At 43.7% G+C, this 16,185-nt stretch overlaps 1 long non-coding RNA gene across 1 annotated transcript in view; it reads right to left on the reverse strand.

The window, feature by feature from the left end:
- Positions 1-918: 918 nt before the first annotated feature.
- LOC135114990 (uncharacterized) overlaps positions 919-16,185 on the reverse strand; it is a 68,408-nt gene continuing 53,141 nt past the window's right edge. Inside the window, exons 2-3 of the long non-coding RNA XR_010275748.1 lie at positions 1,804-2,103; positions 919-1,677 (exon numbers count right to left, since the gene is read on the reverse strand). This is a non-coding gene — a long non-coding RNA (uncharacterized LOC135114990). The remainder of the gene's footprint in view (positions 1,678-1,803; positions 2,104-16,185) is intronic.

Raw genomic sequence — 16,185 nt, forward strand, 5'->3', positions numbered from 1 at the left:
ACCGGCCCCTTCTCCCACTGGCCTCTTCAGCCTTCACGCCCCGACACACTCACCCGAGGGAGGCAGTATTGCGTGTGGAGCAACGTGGAAATCGTATTAATCACGCTTACTCGCTCCACCTTAGTAATGCCAGTCTGCTAATGTTCTCCTCGCTTCGATCCTTTCCTCCTAAACTGTGAAGTGCAGTGGTTGCCTTTGTCTTCCCGCTTCTCCTTCCCGGGCAGTTGCAAGGGAGGATTATGGCTTCGTTTTAACAACGTAACTAAGGCGGCTTACTCCTAATGCACTTCAGCAAATTTTCCCCTTTACGAGCAGCACTGAAGAACAATATTTTAATACTTGTTCCCCTAACACTTGACTCGCCCTTCATTTATGTAAACAGGTATACAAGAAAAACAGACGTGACAAGGAAGATCTTCAGCAAGAATGTAAGGGAAGCAGTTACAGCACCATAACTCCTGCAGAAGTCACAGAAGAGGGTGTGCGGTGGAGCCTTACCTGTGTTGATCGCCCCATCGGTACACCTTCACCAGCGATGACCTTTGGAGTGGCAGGCAGGGGTCTCTTCCTTGAACTGTGCCTGAATTCTTCGCCCGCTCGGTCTCTGTTATCGGGCGCCCTGTAGCAGTGTACTCGCGGAGGCTTGTCTCTGGACCTCCTCACCGTGTTAAGCTTATCCTTGTTCCTAATGTCTTCTTACTTACCATTTTCTTTCCTTGCTGTCTGCTTCACGAATTCCCCAGCAGAATGGAAGGGGTCTGAGGACTGTCTGCCAGTGCCTTTGTGTGGCAATGCTGTGAGTCTTTACCTGAGATCAACACACGTCGTTTTCAATACAAGAATGACTTAGGACCTGACTTTCGTAACTTTTATATAATCCTCACCTCGTCGCCGGCAGGTTTTAAGAAAAGCCCGAAGCGAAATATGAAAGCTTTATATCCTCCAGTTGTCACGGCAGAAAAATATATATAGACACATATGTCGGTATGCGAGTCCTTGTCGCTACCGAGGAATTCACAACAATAAGAAAGTCGCACAATATACAATCTGATTCCTTAAAAATACAAAGACTTCCTCTGGGCAAAGACGGGCGTCAGTGCAGCCCGCGGGACGTGGAGTGTGTGAATCACGCCATCAGGACACTGCGACGCGCGCCTGTGTGTGTGTGTGTGTGTGTGTGTGTGTGTGTGTGTGTGCGTGTGCGCGCGCCAGGAATTGTGGGGGCGCCTCCCTCGGGGCACGCCAGGACAGAGCTGGGATGATGAGTGAGGTGAGGACCCCGAAAGAGAAAACTGAAAATAAAGTGAAGAGAAAGGAAGTGGAATGGATTGACTATTGATTGACGTCATCACTGGGACAGAAGGAAAAAAAGTTTGGGTTTTCATAGAAATATAAAAAGTTGCCTATAAGGTAATAGTGATACAGACTCGATGGAAATGCAAAGTCAAAAGAAAGCTGAGAGGGAAACGATGCGTAAAACGTGAACACCTTCACCGGGAAAAGTTACTGAGTAGAAGAGAATAAAAAGTTGTTTGTCACTTTCGCCAGCGAGGCACAGAGGAAGGAGTGAAGCCAGAGTGGTGTGGCTTCACGCGCCAAACAGGCTGAAAACAGACCACCAGCGTCCCTCCTGCCCATCGCCGCCCAACAGTGTCGCAGGACCACAGGGGAGCAAGCCTGCAAGATCCAACACCAAAATAACTACATCACCACTGCACATATCCCATCATCATCATCATTATCATCACCATGTCATCAATATCATCATCTCCAGTGTACATATAATGGCTGCCACCTGCTCACCTGGCCCTCCCGGCAGCTTCACGTGCGTGCCCTACGGCGTGCTATGGAGGACACCGCCTGAGAGCAGCAGAAGGACAGGGCGGACATGGCGGTGTGTCTCTCTGACCTGCCGGACTTGGTGATGATGAGCACCAGGCCGATGAAGTAGAGAGCGAGCACCACGCCCACGTACCACACGGCGTGCTGCTGCGCCACCTCGTGCATCCGCGACACTTGCTCGTGCATGAGTTGCTGGTGGGGGATGGCGCTGGCGTTGCCCTGGCACTGGCACCACAGCACCTCGTACGGCACGCGATACATCTGCGGCACAAACAGTCTGTGATCAGTCAACGTGACGCGGCCTGCTCGTCGCGACCCAGACTGTGGTGGTGGTGGGGCTGGCTGCTGCTGGTACCACGACCACTCATGTCCTGCCTCGACTCACTTGGGGGCTGAGCAAGGACTGGAAGCTGCACTCAACTCCCTACTGTCACTTCTGAAGGACGCAGACACACACACACATACAAGGAAGAAAATTCAAGCTACAGTATAAAGATCAGCAGATGTTCGTCGAAGGAAGTAATAACCTGAAAATGATGCGTGATTATCCACACCTGGGGATGTTCAAAGTGTCTTCCACTCCCTCACACAGGATAAACACCCTTGTCCTGGCGAAACACCATCAACATAAACAAGAAAGCGATCGTGGGGCTCACGAAGGGCGGGGAAGAAGGGGAAGGAGAGGCTGGCTGTATTATGCCTTACAGATTGTTTTGAATAATAGCTTGTTTATTTCAGGTCTTTGGTTACGCTAATTACCTCCGTCTCTTTCTCCTGCTTATGGGTCTGGTCTGCAACACCACCACCACCATCACCACCTGCACCACCACCTTCCCTCCCTCCCTGTGGCTGTGATTACGCCGTCAACTCCTCCGCCAGTGAAAGAGGAACAACAAGGCTTTTTCTTCTTTTAACCTTTACACACAGGTTTAATTAAGGCTGTGCAGGTAGAGCAAAGGAGGTAAGGCGAGTAGCAGTGGGTAGATAGAAAGATAGATAGATAGATAGAATAAATAGGTAGATAGATAGGTAGGTAGATAGATAGATAAATAGATAGATAGATAGATAGATAGATAGATATACATATATAGCTAGATAGATAGATAGACAGATAGATAGGAATATAAACAGATGAATAGATAGTTAAATAGATAGATAGATAGTTAGATATTTCATTCACCACAGAACACAGTAATGAGATGATACTGAATTCAGATTAATACTTCATCACAATATTCCTAAATTACATAGAAAACAAACTTCATTGTTACCAACCACACACCTGAACACACACACACCCGTCCTCCATTACCTCAGGTGTGTGTTGGCATGTAGGTCTGGTCCACCCTCCTCCCCTTCCTCCCTCGAGACAAGGAAAGAAAACGAAAACTGGAAAAGGAAAGGAAAAGAAAGATAAGACTCGTCCATCACTTTCCCCCCCAGGAGAGAAGGAGAAATGCAAACAGTGGGAATAAATACAAGCGAAGATAAAGGAAGATAAGAAGCTCAGCACCACACGCAGGACGAGGAGGAAAGAAAAGAATGATAAAGATAAAGAAACAGGATAACGAAACATTTTTCTTCCTCGCCAGCAGAAAATTAGGAAGAAAAGAGGCAGACACGGAGAAACAGCCACACAGATGCGAGTATGGAGATCAAGGTGAAGATACAAGAAAACGAGGCATCAAGATAAAAGATTAATGGGAGACTGATACGAGATGGAGTAGAAGAGGACACAGAACGAAAACACAAAATCCCCTTATCTAATCTTGCCATTTGTACCATTAAAGCTTATCTCTATATTCTTCCCCTTCCTTCTCCTCCTCCTCCTCCTCCTCCTCCTCCTCCTCCTCCTCCTCCTCCTCCTCCTCCTCCTCCTCCTCACTCACTCACTCAGTCGAAACTTCCTTTTTTCGTCAGAGTTTCGCGACGACTTTATGTTCCGTCTGGTTTGTTTTGCTGCATTTTTGTTTTGTTTGGACTGCTTTGTGTGTGTGTGTGCGTGTGTGTGTGTGTGTGTGTGTGTGTGTGTGTGTGTGTGTGTGTGTGTGTGTGTGTGTGTTTGCGATGCTTCTTGTTCTCTTGTTTTCCTGAAGGACTTTGCGCACGGTGAACGTCATTTGTCTTCTTGGCTTGTGTGTCGCCTAATTTGTTTTGTCTGTCGTCCCTGAGAGAGAGAGAGAGAGAGAGAGAGAGAGAGAGAGAAGGTAAAGAAAAAAAAAGAAAAAAAAAGAGGAGGGAATGGAGGAGTCAAAGAAAAAAAGAATCAGGGGAACAAGGTCAAAATAAGAGAAGAAAAATAAAAGAGGAGGAGGAAGAAGAAGAAAGAAAAAAATGTACAGTGGTAAACTTATTACCTCCAATTATTTGTGTTTACTCGTCTTCCATTGATGTGGAGGCGAGATGACGCAGGCAGGCTTGAAGTGAGTGTGGGCTCCCAAGCAACCCTGGAGGCGCGGCATGAGCATGGAAAGCACCCTGACCCTGGAAACCCTGACCTACTTGGGATAAAGGACAGAGAGAGAGAGAGAGAGAGAGAGAGAGAGAGAGAGAGAGAGAGAGAGAGAGAGAGAGAGAGAGAGAGAGAGAATAATGGAGGAGGTATGTAATAAAAAGAAGTTATTGAAGGGAAAAATAGAGGGAAAGAAAAAAAACATGGATGAAAAATAGAAAAAGGTTATAAATACGAAAGGAAAATAATTAAGCAACAGAAGAAAGAAAAAGAAAACATGAGAGAGAGAGAGAGAGAGAGAGAGAGAGAGAGAGAGAGAGAGAGAGAGAGAGAGAGAGAGAGAGAGAGAGAGAATGTGTTCGCCTCGGCAAAAAAAAAGAAAAAAGAAAAAAAAAGTTTCGTGTTTTGCATCTCGCTGACAAGAGGATGGTAAGAAAAACAGTCGGAACATTACATAAGCATCCGGGACGGCGTGTGGGGAGCGTTGGTGTGAGGCTGCAGTGGAGTGAAGGAGAGGCTGAGGAGGAAGTCTTTTGGGGGCGTGACAATGAGGGTGTGGAGGAGAGAGTTAGGGGGTGATAGGGAGAGTGGTGAAAGAATAAGGAAACGAGTATAGAAAGGTAGGGGGATGGTGAAGAAGGGAATGAGGGTGTGGAGGAGTGTGCAGAGGAAGAGGAGTGTGAGAATGGAAGGAAGAGTAAGAAAAGAAGTAAGAGTGTAAAAAAACTGAAGGTGAATGGAAGAATGAAGGAAAATAAACACGTAAATGAGTATTATGTTAAAAGAGAGAGTGAACGAGGGCAACAAGAGTATGAAGAAACTTGAGGATGGAAATTACAATGAGAATGAAAGCAGGAATAAGAGAACACAAATATGAAAGAATGCGAAACAGATGGAAAAATGAGAGGAGTGTAGTGGAGGAGGAGGAGAAAGAGGAGGAGAAGGAGGAGAAAGACGAGAACGCTTCAGGGAAACTCAAGGAGGCGTGGCGAGTGGAAAGCGGAGGTGGAGGAAGGCGTGCTCCTGCGGTCACTGGTCCCGCCACGTGCTGCGAGGCTTCCTGGTGGTGATGGGGCATGGTGCAGTGTGGTGTGGTGTGGTGTGGTATTTTGTGGTATGGCTTGGTGTAGCGTAGTGTGGCATGGTGCTTGTCGTATGGTGTGGTGTGGTGTGGTGTGGCGTAGTGTGGTGTAGAGTGGTATAATGTGTAAGTTTGGGTCGCAGCGAGGGAAAGACGGTGGTTTTGGTGAAGTGAATGGAGTCAAGTTTCGCGGAAGTAATGAAAGGAAAAGGAGGAGGAGGGGAAAGACGAAGAGAAGGAGAGGGGTTGATGTGTCCTTTTCTTTCGCTCCTAGGACTGGAAATATGAGAGTTGTTGAGGCGTGGTGTGGCTCAAGCTGGCGTGGGAAGACAGGAATGAGGTCACGGTATAGTGGGTGAGAATATTAACCTGTCTTGTCTCTGCCTGGGACGCGTGCCAGGAAGGCAAGGTGTTATTATTAATATTTTTCCCTCGCTCCATCTCCTCTTCGTTCTCGGGAATTTACTTTGTGTTGATTTTCTCGAAGTCAAAGTCCATCACAGAACTCGAGGCGCGAAACCTACTATGCATAGTGAATTACAAACTTCTCGTACACACACACACACACACACACAAAAACAGACACACACACACACACACACACACACACACACACACACACACACACACACACACACACAAATTTAGTTAGTTTATTGACTCCCAAAAAATATCAAAACAATACTAAATGCTTGTAGCATATTAACAACGATTCTCCAGTTTTATATATTTCACACATCCTTCATCTGTCAATATTTAGCCTTCATTAAAGTATTATCAGTAACATATTTAAAAATTAAACAGTCAACCCAATAAATCCTAAAAGAACTCACATTTAAATTATCAATAAAAACACCAACTAATTAATCTCTATAAACACACACACACACACACACACACACACACACACACACACACCCTTCTAGATTAGACTTACCTTTAGGATTAATGTTAAGTATTTCCCCACCCCCTATGTACATTTTCAGTTTGTTAACTGCCTAAATAATAAACCGTTTATTATTATTATTATTATTATTATTATTATTATTATTATTATTATTATTATTATTATTATTATTACACACACACACACACACACACACACACACACACACACACACACACACACACACACACACATTTAACTTAACATAAGAATTGTGTTGCTTTCTAGAGAGAGCCTCACACTTACCATGGCAAACCTTTCAGTGTGAGCCTCCGTGCTGGGGTGGCCTCGATGCTGGTCTCCACTGCCTGCCTGTAGGTTTCATTCTCTCCTTCACTATCTCGTATTCTTAAGGGCTACACAAATTTATGGATTGGGATGATGTAGGACCATATTCTGATGCACTTCTGGACCGCACTTCCTCTACATTGAAAAAGGCTCTAGTTGAATTTACACACGTTTTTTTTATCGTATTTTTGTAGTCCTAGTTACATATTCACAAGATTTCCACATTATTAAGAGGAGAAACACTGTTGAGAACACGGCTAATCATCTCTGTGGCTTTTAAGAATGGACGTGGTGAGAGAGCAAAGCGTTTCAGAATACAGTTCATGGTTAGGTACGTTTTATAGAGGGATTGCTAAGTGTAGGTCTGATGGCTTCTTGCAGCTTCTTGTTTTTTTTTTTTTTTTTTTTCCTCTTTTTATTATTCTTATGACTAATTTCAAAGGTCAGGTTCTCGTAGGTATTTTTCCTCATTGACAATACAGAATCCTTATGAAGCCTCACTGCGTTCGTGAAAACACTCGAATGTCAAGAAAAGACGCGGAAACATGTAAGGATGGACCTATCTTTGTTCTAAATGTTTGGCGACATACTTGTATCTTTTTTTTTTTTTAGTTTATCAGCTTTTTTTTTTTTTTGGCACATCCCTTTTGGTTTTAATTTTGGATGAATTTCTGGATCATTTAATTCTATAGTATACGACTGTACCATGTGTTTTTGTGGTCGTGATTATCCATCTATTTATCTATCATTCTCTCTCTCTCTCTCTCTCTCTCTCTCTCTCTCTCTCTCTCTCTCTCTCTCTCTCTCTCTCTCTCTCTCTCTCTCTCTCTCTCTCTCTCAGACCCACGCCTTTGCAAGTCACCCCACGTCTCCCTTGGCCTTTTAGCCATCATAGCAGCTACTCTCGGATATAACGTGGATCAAAGAACACGCGAACAACATTCCGTCTGCTCGCTTTCTTTATTACTCCTTCCTGATGAAAGCCTTTTGCCCGTGGGAGTGAGTTGGATGAAGATTCTGGCTGCGACTTAGATTCCATTCTCAACACACGTGAGCAGCATCAAAGTACCACTGCAAACATTTTTATACCTAATCTTAATTTATTTTCCTTCGTTATGAAGTCACCCTTGCCTTCTGGACGCCCGGGTAGAGAAAACTTACCAAAAAGGTGACGGTGTGTAGTGTCCAGCATGTACTTTACTAATGTATGTTGTTACCTTGAAAGTTATCTTCTCTTTTTCCCACTCAGCCACTCGCGGAATCTATAGCAGCAGTGTTGGTCTGTTCCTTATATGTCAACTGGTTTCCTCTAGTGTGTTGCTCCGTCTCTTGTCGAGTTCACTTGTCCGATAAGGAAGTGACGTCCTTTCCTCTCTCTTGAGTATTCGATATCTACTGTATTCTTTCTCTTACGTGTGAAGGAGGCATGTCAATATAAAAAAAAAAAAAAAAACTTATTGCTGCTACAAAAATATCAGTTCTCACAAAGAGTTTCAAATGTGTTGGCTGCTTGAGTTACAGAGGTGCCTTGATGCCCTCGTCGTCAGATAGTGCAAGTCCTGGATTACATTTCATTGCTACTTTCCAACAAAATGTCTTCCGTCTCTCGCTGTCCTTTACTGGCAGCATAAAACTTGTTATTGTCATGTCTTCACCACCACCACCACCACCACCACCACTATCACCACCACCACCGTTAGCTGTATTCTTTTCTTAGGCCTTTCACTGTCAGGTACGTTCTTTACTAACATTCAAGGGATTCTAAAAAAATGGTTAGCATGGAGAGACAGAATATGATGTAAATTTTGGCACTTTTAGACTGTTGGACTGTTTAAGTTGTATATATATAAGTGTCCGACAATAGGAAGCCACGATCACACGCTTCAAAAAGTTTAATACTGGTTACGTTTATCACCATCACCATCACCACCACCACCAACACCAACACCACCACCATCATCACCATCACCACCACCACCACCTTTAACTGTAGCCTTTTCTTAACGATCAACTGCCAAATAAACTCTAAGGATACTGACAGCACAAAGGTATAGTCTCACTTTTCAAAAATCATCTTGGTCTTGACTCTTACCACCATCACCACTGCTTCATGCTTTCTCAGTGCGAAGTCTCTAAGGATGTCTGTTCCCCCCAAAACCAGAGCGTCAGTGCAACCTAACTCTTGTCAACATCCCGGAAGCGATAATTAAATTTGATCCCAGAGGCTTTCATTAAATTTGTTGTTTTTCTTCTCTAACATAATATTATAATTACCTTCTCTCCTTTGTTTGTCCTTCTCTTTTGTTGACCTCCTCCTCCTCCTCCTCCTCCTCCTCCTTGCTAGTCTGCCCCCAGAAGACAAAGCATTGCAGTTCCAGGAATAGAAGGACTTGATACTACACTGTCGTCCTCTGCTCTTTTTAGTTCTACTCCCCAAAATATTCTGCCTGCAAAGTTTCCTCCATTGAAAGTTTCACCCGAAATAATTTTCTGGACCTAACCGAATCTACTCTATAATAATCTAACCCAACCCAGCATTACCTAACCTATCTTAACGTAACCTAACTTAACCTAACGTAAACACCTCTCTAATACAAGAGTTAACCAGTATTCTCAGGCATTCATCCCTCTCTCTGGTAAGCTCTGGAACTCCCTGCCTGTTTCTGTATTTCCTCCTTCCTATGACTTGAGCTCTTACAAGAGAGAGAGGTTTCAAGACATTTATCCTTTATTTTTTGGCGACCGCTTTTGACACCTCAGTAGGCCTTTATTTTTTTTTATTGTAATTTTGTTGCCCTTGACCGGCTCCCTTCCCACAAAAAATAATAAAATAAAATAAATAAGTAAATAAATAAATAAATAAGTGACCTAACTTAGCATAACCTAACATAACCTAACGTAACCTAACCTAACGTAACCTAACTGAACCTAACCTAACATATCCTAACCTACCATAACCTATCCTAACCCAACTTAATCTAGCACAAATAAACTCCACACACGAACATTCCGGTAAAAGTATCACACAAAATAGTTCCCCCAGCCAAACATTACGTCACCTGACTCGATCTGACCTAGTTTTATCATGAAGGGAATAATTTCGCTGGGGAACCTCCTTGGCGAAATGTTGCTGAGATGTTTATTCCCTGGAAACTTATTACGTCAGGTCTTCAAAATGCAACCAATGGTAGAAGGTAACGCCCACTGTACTTGAGAGTGGGCGGCGGAGACAAACAGCGCCACCCAATCCCTTACCTCGGTGGCCTGTTTCGAGGAGGTCTGTTCGTCTCCCCACCGCCTCTGATCTTTCTTGTCATTGGTGACTGGTGCTCATTTCACTTTTTCATTACCACGAAGCCTTAATCTTATTCATGATACCATTAGATTTAGAGGATTTTATTTTTCTATGGTGATTTCGGATATTTTTTGACGGCTGTTTTAAGACTAATGACATTTTAGTGTTTTTTTTTCTTCTCTTTTGCCACCTTTTTGTTGCCCTTGAGCAGAACCCCCTCTTATATAAAACAAAAAGAGAACATAAAAGAATAAAGGAAGCCTCAGAAAGACATCAAACATACATGTGGCAGTCCCTGTATAAAATATATTTTTCTATCTGTCATCCCCATTCGTAAATCTGTCTAATCTTTAGAAAGCTCCCTAGTGACGCGGCGCTAACAACCTGATCACTGAGCCCCACAGTTCACAGAAAAAGTATATCCCTCCATAAGGTGAAACAGTAAGGCAACAAATAATAAAAATACAACATACATGTAGAAAACACACTCAAATATTGGCAGGAAATATCCCTCCCACAGAAAAAAAAAAAAAAAAAATGCAGGACAGCAAAGAGAAAACGAAATCAGTCCTGGCCTGACAGGAGGCAGGAAAAGTCCCTCCCAAAGGGAAAAAACAAGAAAGAAAATCTGGAACAGCAAAAGAGAACAGAAAAATTCATGATGATAAGTAAGACATTGGTTCCCCCTAAAAAAGTTATACAGTCCTAGGACAGAGACGATAAATATGAATAGGAGGAACAGAAGTGTGTGAGACAGGTGGAGAATGAGGCGTTGAAGGATCAGAGGAAGAAAAAGGGACAGGGACCCGAGCCTTCTTTAACCTATCCACATGGACAATTTCTGAAATATTAAAGTCAATAATAATAAAGAGAAAATGAACTTACGCACCATAACAGGATACTGTAGCAGTGTTTCAGAATATGGTCCTAAATACTCGTAACTTAAAGGTCGGTGTACCTCAAATCGAACAGCCACAAGAAAAACTCTTTCTGTAACGTTCACAGCAATGGAAATTATTACTGGGCTTGGTCGTCATCTATCTTTCCTCCCCGTCTTTACTGGTACAAGCATGGTTCAAAGGCGCGTCCATGATCTGTATTCTAAAACACTCCTGTCCGCACCTCCACCGTTTTACAAAGATTGTAGTTGAAGTTACACGGTTTTTAATGGTTCTTTTTTTTTTTTTTTTATGTAGGAGGGACACTGGCCAAGGGCAACGAAAATTTAAAAAAAAAAAAAAAAAGGCTTAGTGAGATGCCGGTCCCCGAATAGGATCCGAAGCGGTAGTTAAAAATAGAAGAATAAGAGTTTTTAAATCTCGCTCTTGAAGAAGTTCAAGTCATAGGAAGGTGGAAATACAGAAGCAGGCAGGAAGTTCCAGAGTTTACCAGATGAATGTCTGAGAATACTAATTAACTCTTGCATTACAGAGGCGGACAGAATAGGGATGAGAGAAAGAAGAATGTCTTATGTAGTGATACCACGGGAGGGGAGGCATGCAGTTAGCAAGATCAGAAGAGCAGTTAGCATGAAAATAGCGGTAGAAGATAGCAAAAGATACAACATTGCGGCGATGAAAAAGAGGCTGAAGACAGTCAGTTAGAGGAAAGAAGTTTATGAGATAAAAAGCTTTAGATTCCAATCTGTCTAAAATAGCGGTATGAGTGGAACCCCCCCAAACATGTGAACGGATAAGGCTCGTGTACAGAGTTAGCAGCTGGAAGGATGAGAAAAACTGACGGAGACGTTTCAGAAAGTCTAACTCCATAGAAGCTGTTTTAGCTAGAGATGAGATGTAAAATTTCCAGCTTAGGTTACAAGCAAACGACAGATCGAGGATGTTCATTGTAGAAGAATGGGACAGTCGAGTGTCACTGAAGAGGAGATAGTTGTCTGGAACGTTGTGTCGAGTTGATAGATGGAGGAATTGAGTTTTTGAGACATTGAACATATTAAGTTTGCTCTGCCCCAATCAGAAATTTTAGAAAGATCAGAAGTCAGGCGTTCTGTGGCTTCCCTGCGTGAACTGTTTACTTCCTGAAGGGTTGGACGTCTACGAAAAGACGTGGAAAAGTGCAGGGCGACATCATCAACGTAGGAGTGGATAGGACAAGAAATTTGGTTTAGAAGATCATTGATGAATAATAGGATGAGAGTGGGTGACAGGAAAGAACTCTGAGGAACACCACTGTTAATAGATTTAGGAGAACAGTGACCGTCTACCACAGCAGCAATAGAACGGTCTGTCATTCTCTCTCAAGAGAGAACGAGGAGGGTAGTTTGGAAATCAAAGCTTTGTGCCAAACTCTATCAAAAAGCTTTTGATATGTCTAAGGCAACAGCAAAAGTTTCACCAAAATCTCTAAAAGAGAATGACCAAGACTCAGTAAGGAAAGCCAGCAGATCACCAATGGAGCAACCTTGACGGAACACATACTGGCAATCAGATAGACGATTTCGAAGTGATAGATGTTTAAGAATCTTCCTGTTGAGGATAGATTAAAAACTTTATACAGGCAGGAAATTAAAGTAATAGGACGGTAGTTTGAGGGATTAGAACGGTCACGCTTTTTAGGAACAGGCTGAATGTAGGCAAACTTCCAGCAAGAAAGGTAGATGCTGACAGACAGAGTTGAAAATTTGACTAGGCAAGGTGCAAGCACGGAGGCGCAGTTTCGGAGAACAATAGGAGGGAGCCCATCGGGTCCATAAGCCTTCCGAGGGTTTGGGCCAGCGAGGGCATGGAAAACATCATCGTGAAGAATCTAAATAGGTAGCATGAAGTAGTCAGTGGAAGAGAGGGAGGAACAAGGCCTGAATCATCCAAGGTAGCGCTTTTAACAAATGTTTGAGCGAATAGTTCAGCTTTAGAGATAGATGTGATAGCATTATTAAGTAAAGTTACTGGAGATGTTTTTGGTTAGATGCCAGAAGTCACGAGGGGAGTTATATCTTTTGTGAGCCACCTTTTTATCATGTATAGCAAGAAGAAGCTGTGTTAAACCATGGTTTGGGAGGTTTAGGTAGAGAAAAAGAGTGAGGAATATACGCCTCCATGCCAGACACTATCACCTCTGTTATGCGCTTGGCACACAGAGATGGGTCTCTGACACAGAAGCAGTAGTCATTCCAAGGAAAATCAGCAAAATACCTCCTCAGGTTCCCCCAACTAGCAGAGGCAAAACGCCAGAGGCATCTCCACTTAGGGGGATCCTGAGGAGGGATTGGAACGATAGGACAAGATACAGATATGATATTGTGATCGGAGGAGCCCAACGGAGAAGAGAAGGTGACAGCATAAGCAGGATTAGAGGTTAGGAAAAGGTCAAGAATGTTGGGCATATCTCCAAAACGGTCAGGAATGCGAGTACAGTGTTGCACCAATTGCTCTAGGTCGCGGAGGATAGCAAAGTTGAAGGCTAGTTCACCAGGATGGTCAGTGAAGGGAGAGGAAAGCCAAAGCTGGTGGTGAACAAGAATGGAGATCTCGCAAAAGGGAAGAGTCAAAATGTGCTCCACTTTGGAAGGTAAATAGTCAAAGAATTTCTTATAGTCAGAGTAGTTAGGTGAGAGGTACACAGCACAGATAAATTTAGTTTGAAATTTACTGTGTAGTTGTAGCCAGATGATGGAAAACTCGGAAGATTCAAGAGCGTGGGCATGAAAGCAGGTTAAGTCGCTGTGTACATAGATGCAACATCCAACTTTGGATTGAAAATGAGGATAGCGGAAGTAGGAGGAAACAGAAAAGGGGTTACTGTCAGTTGCCTCAGACACCTGTGTTTCAGTGAAAAACAGAAGTTGAGGTTTAGTGAAGGAGAGGTGATGTTCTACATATTGAAAATTAGATCTAAGGCCGCAAATGTTGCAGAAGTTAATGAAGAAAAAGTTGAGTGGGATGTCAAGACACCTAGGGTCGATACCAGAAGAGCAGTCCCACCTTTTGGATATTTGTGATCCCCTCCCCAGATGGGAACTCCGAGGCTGGTGTAGGAGTCACCATGATAATTTTAAATTTTGAGTGAAGGGTGTGTGTGTGTGTTATTAGGTGCTTGTAGTTTTGTGTGAGGGTAGAAGAGAGTGATTTTAAGAGGGCAGGCTGTGACTGCCCCCTTGTATTATGAAACACAAAGGGAAACGTTCAGTGAGGTCACAGCTGGGTTTAATGATAGTTTCACAACACCCCCTGATCCAGTGCTTTAGACCCCACTGTTAGTAATTAGTGAAAGAGTAATAAGATTTCTATATATTAACAGTCTTGAGAACCCGGCTAATCATCTCTGTGGGCTTTGAAAATAGTCGTAGTGAGTGACCAAAGCGTTTCTGAATACGGGCACTCCATTGGCCTGTCACCAGAATTATTAACCTTTGAGGCTTTGCGGTAGATAATCAGTTTGCTTAGTTCACGTTGGCCATGTTTCTGTTCTATTATGCATCCAGAGAGAGAGAGAGAGAGAGAGAGAGAGAGAGAGAGAGAGAGAGAGAGGGTGTGTGTGTGTATGTGTGTGTTTAGTAATTTTCTGATAAAGTTTTCCTCTTTCCTCATTATGTTGTTTTGAAGGAAGGCAACCGTGTATGGGAATAATGAACCATAAGTACGAGAGAGAGAGAGAGAGAGAGAGAGAGAGAGAGAGAGAGAGAGAGAGAGAGAGAGAGAGAGAGAGAGAGAGAGAGAGAGAGTACTGTATACTGTATATTTCTTTATATCTTCGAGGAGTATTAAGAGGAGGAGGAGTAAGAGTAACAAGAGGAAGAGGAAGAAAAGTAGCAGGAGGAGGAGAGGAGCAGGAGGAGGAGGAGAAAGAGTAACAAGAGGAAGAGGAAGACAAGTAACATAAGGAGGAGGAAGAGAAGGAGAAGTAACAGGAGGAGGAGGAGGAGAAGGAGAAGGAGGAGGAGGAGGAGGAAGAGAAAGAAGAATAACATGAGAAAGAGGAAGAGGAGTAACAAGAGGAATAGGAGAAGGAGGAGTAATATGAGGAGGAGGAAGAGAATTAACAAGAAGAGGAAGAGGAACAGGAGGAGAAGGGGGATTAACAGCAGGAAGTAGAGCAGATGGCGTGTTTCCCCTCGGCTGTCCCAGTGTTCAGTGGCGCTCCTCAGTCACCGCGCCCTCCCTGCACCTCCCAGCAGTCCCTCCCAGGCGGCAGGTCTTAGAGGCTCCCACCAGTGTCGTGTCCCCTTCAGGAGGCAAGACACCCGAGTGATTCCTGTTCTCCTCTCCTGTCGCTAACGTTTCTTCCCTCCCCTCCCTTCCTTGTCTTTCCCTCCCTCCCTACCCTTCTTTTTCTCCTTATCCTTCTCTTGTTCTATTCTTCTCTCCCCCCTCTTCTGTCATCCCTCCCGTGTCCTTCCTTTCTTGTTTTTTTTCATCTTTTTCCTTTCTCTCCTAGTCCTTCTTTTCTATCCATCGTTGCTCTATTCTTGTAGCTTCCCTCTCTATCATCTCTCCTTTCTTCCCTTAGTCTTGCGTTTCTTTCCATGTTTTTCTTTGTTTTGTTTATTCTCTTGGTTTCTACGCTATCCTTATGTGCTTGATTCCTCTCAGCCTTCTTTCCTGTCCATCTTTCCTTCTTATCGTATTTTTTTAATCTTCTTTATGTCATTTCTCTTCTCCCCTTCCTGTATTCCTTTCTCCTAAATATCTCCCTCTTTCATTCTGTCTCTGTTCTCTCCATCCTCCTTTTCCCTATTCATCTAGCTCCCTTTCTGTTAACTTTCTACGCTTTTCCTTCTTTCTTCTTGTTTTTTTCCTTGTTTTCCCTTCCTGGCACTCCATTTTTTTTCCCTACTATGCCTCTTTCTCCGCTACCATTCTTCCCATCCTCCTTTCCCCTATTCTTCTGGTTCCCTTTCTGTTATCTTTCTCCTCCTTTCCTTACTTCCTCATGCATTATTTCCCCTCTTTCCCCTTTCTGTCACTATATTCTATTCTCTCCCACGCCTCTCCCTCTCCCGCATCCTTCTCGTCCTTCGCTTTCCTATTCTTCTGGCTCCATTTATGTCATCCTTCTCCTTGCCTTCCTCTTGTGTTATTCTCTACCTCTCCTCCCCCTGGCCCCCGCTCCTCTCCCCTCCCCGGCCAGGAGCATCACAACAAACGACAGACGCTGCTCAGCATTTTTGGGAATACTGCAGTGTTGTCGGGGCCTTCTCCAAACGGACCCAGGAATGGCTCTTGTAAATATTCTTGTTTGTGACTTGAGCTTCCTCGTTCGCCCCGGAGGAAGGAGGGCGACTTATGGTGCAGTGTTTGTTTGTCTTTTTGTATTCACTTGAG

Source organism: Scylla paramamosain, chromosome 28, assembly GCF_035594125.1.
Source record: "Scylla paramamosain isolate STU-SP2022 chromosome 28, ASM3559412v1, whole genome shotgun sequence".
Taxonomy (NCBI): Eukaryota; Metazoa; Arthropoda; class Malacostraca; order Decapoda; family Portunidae; genus Scylla; species Scylla paramamosain.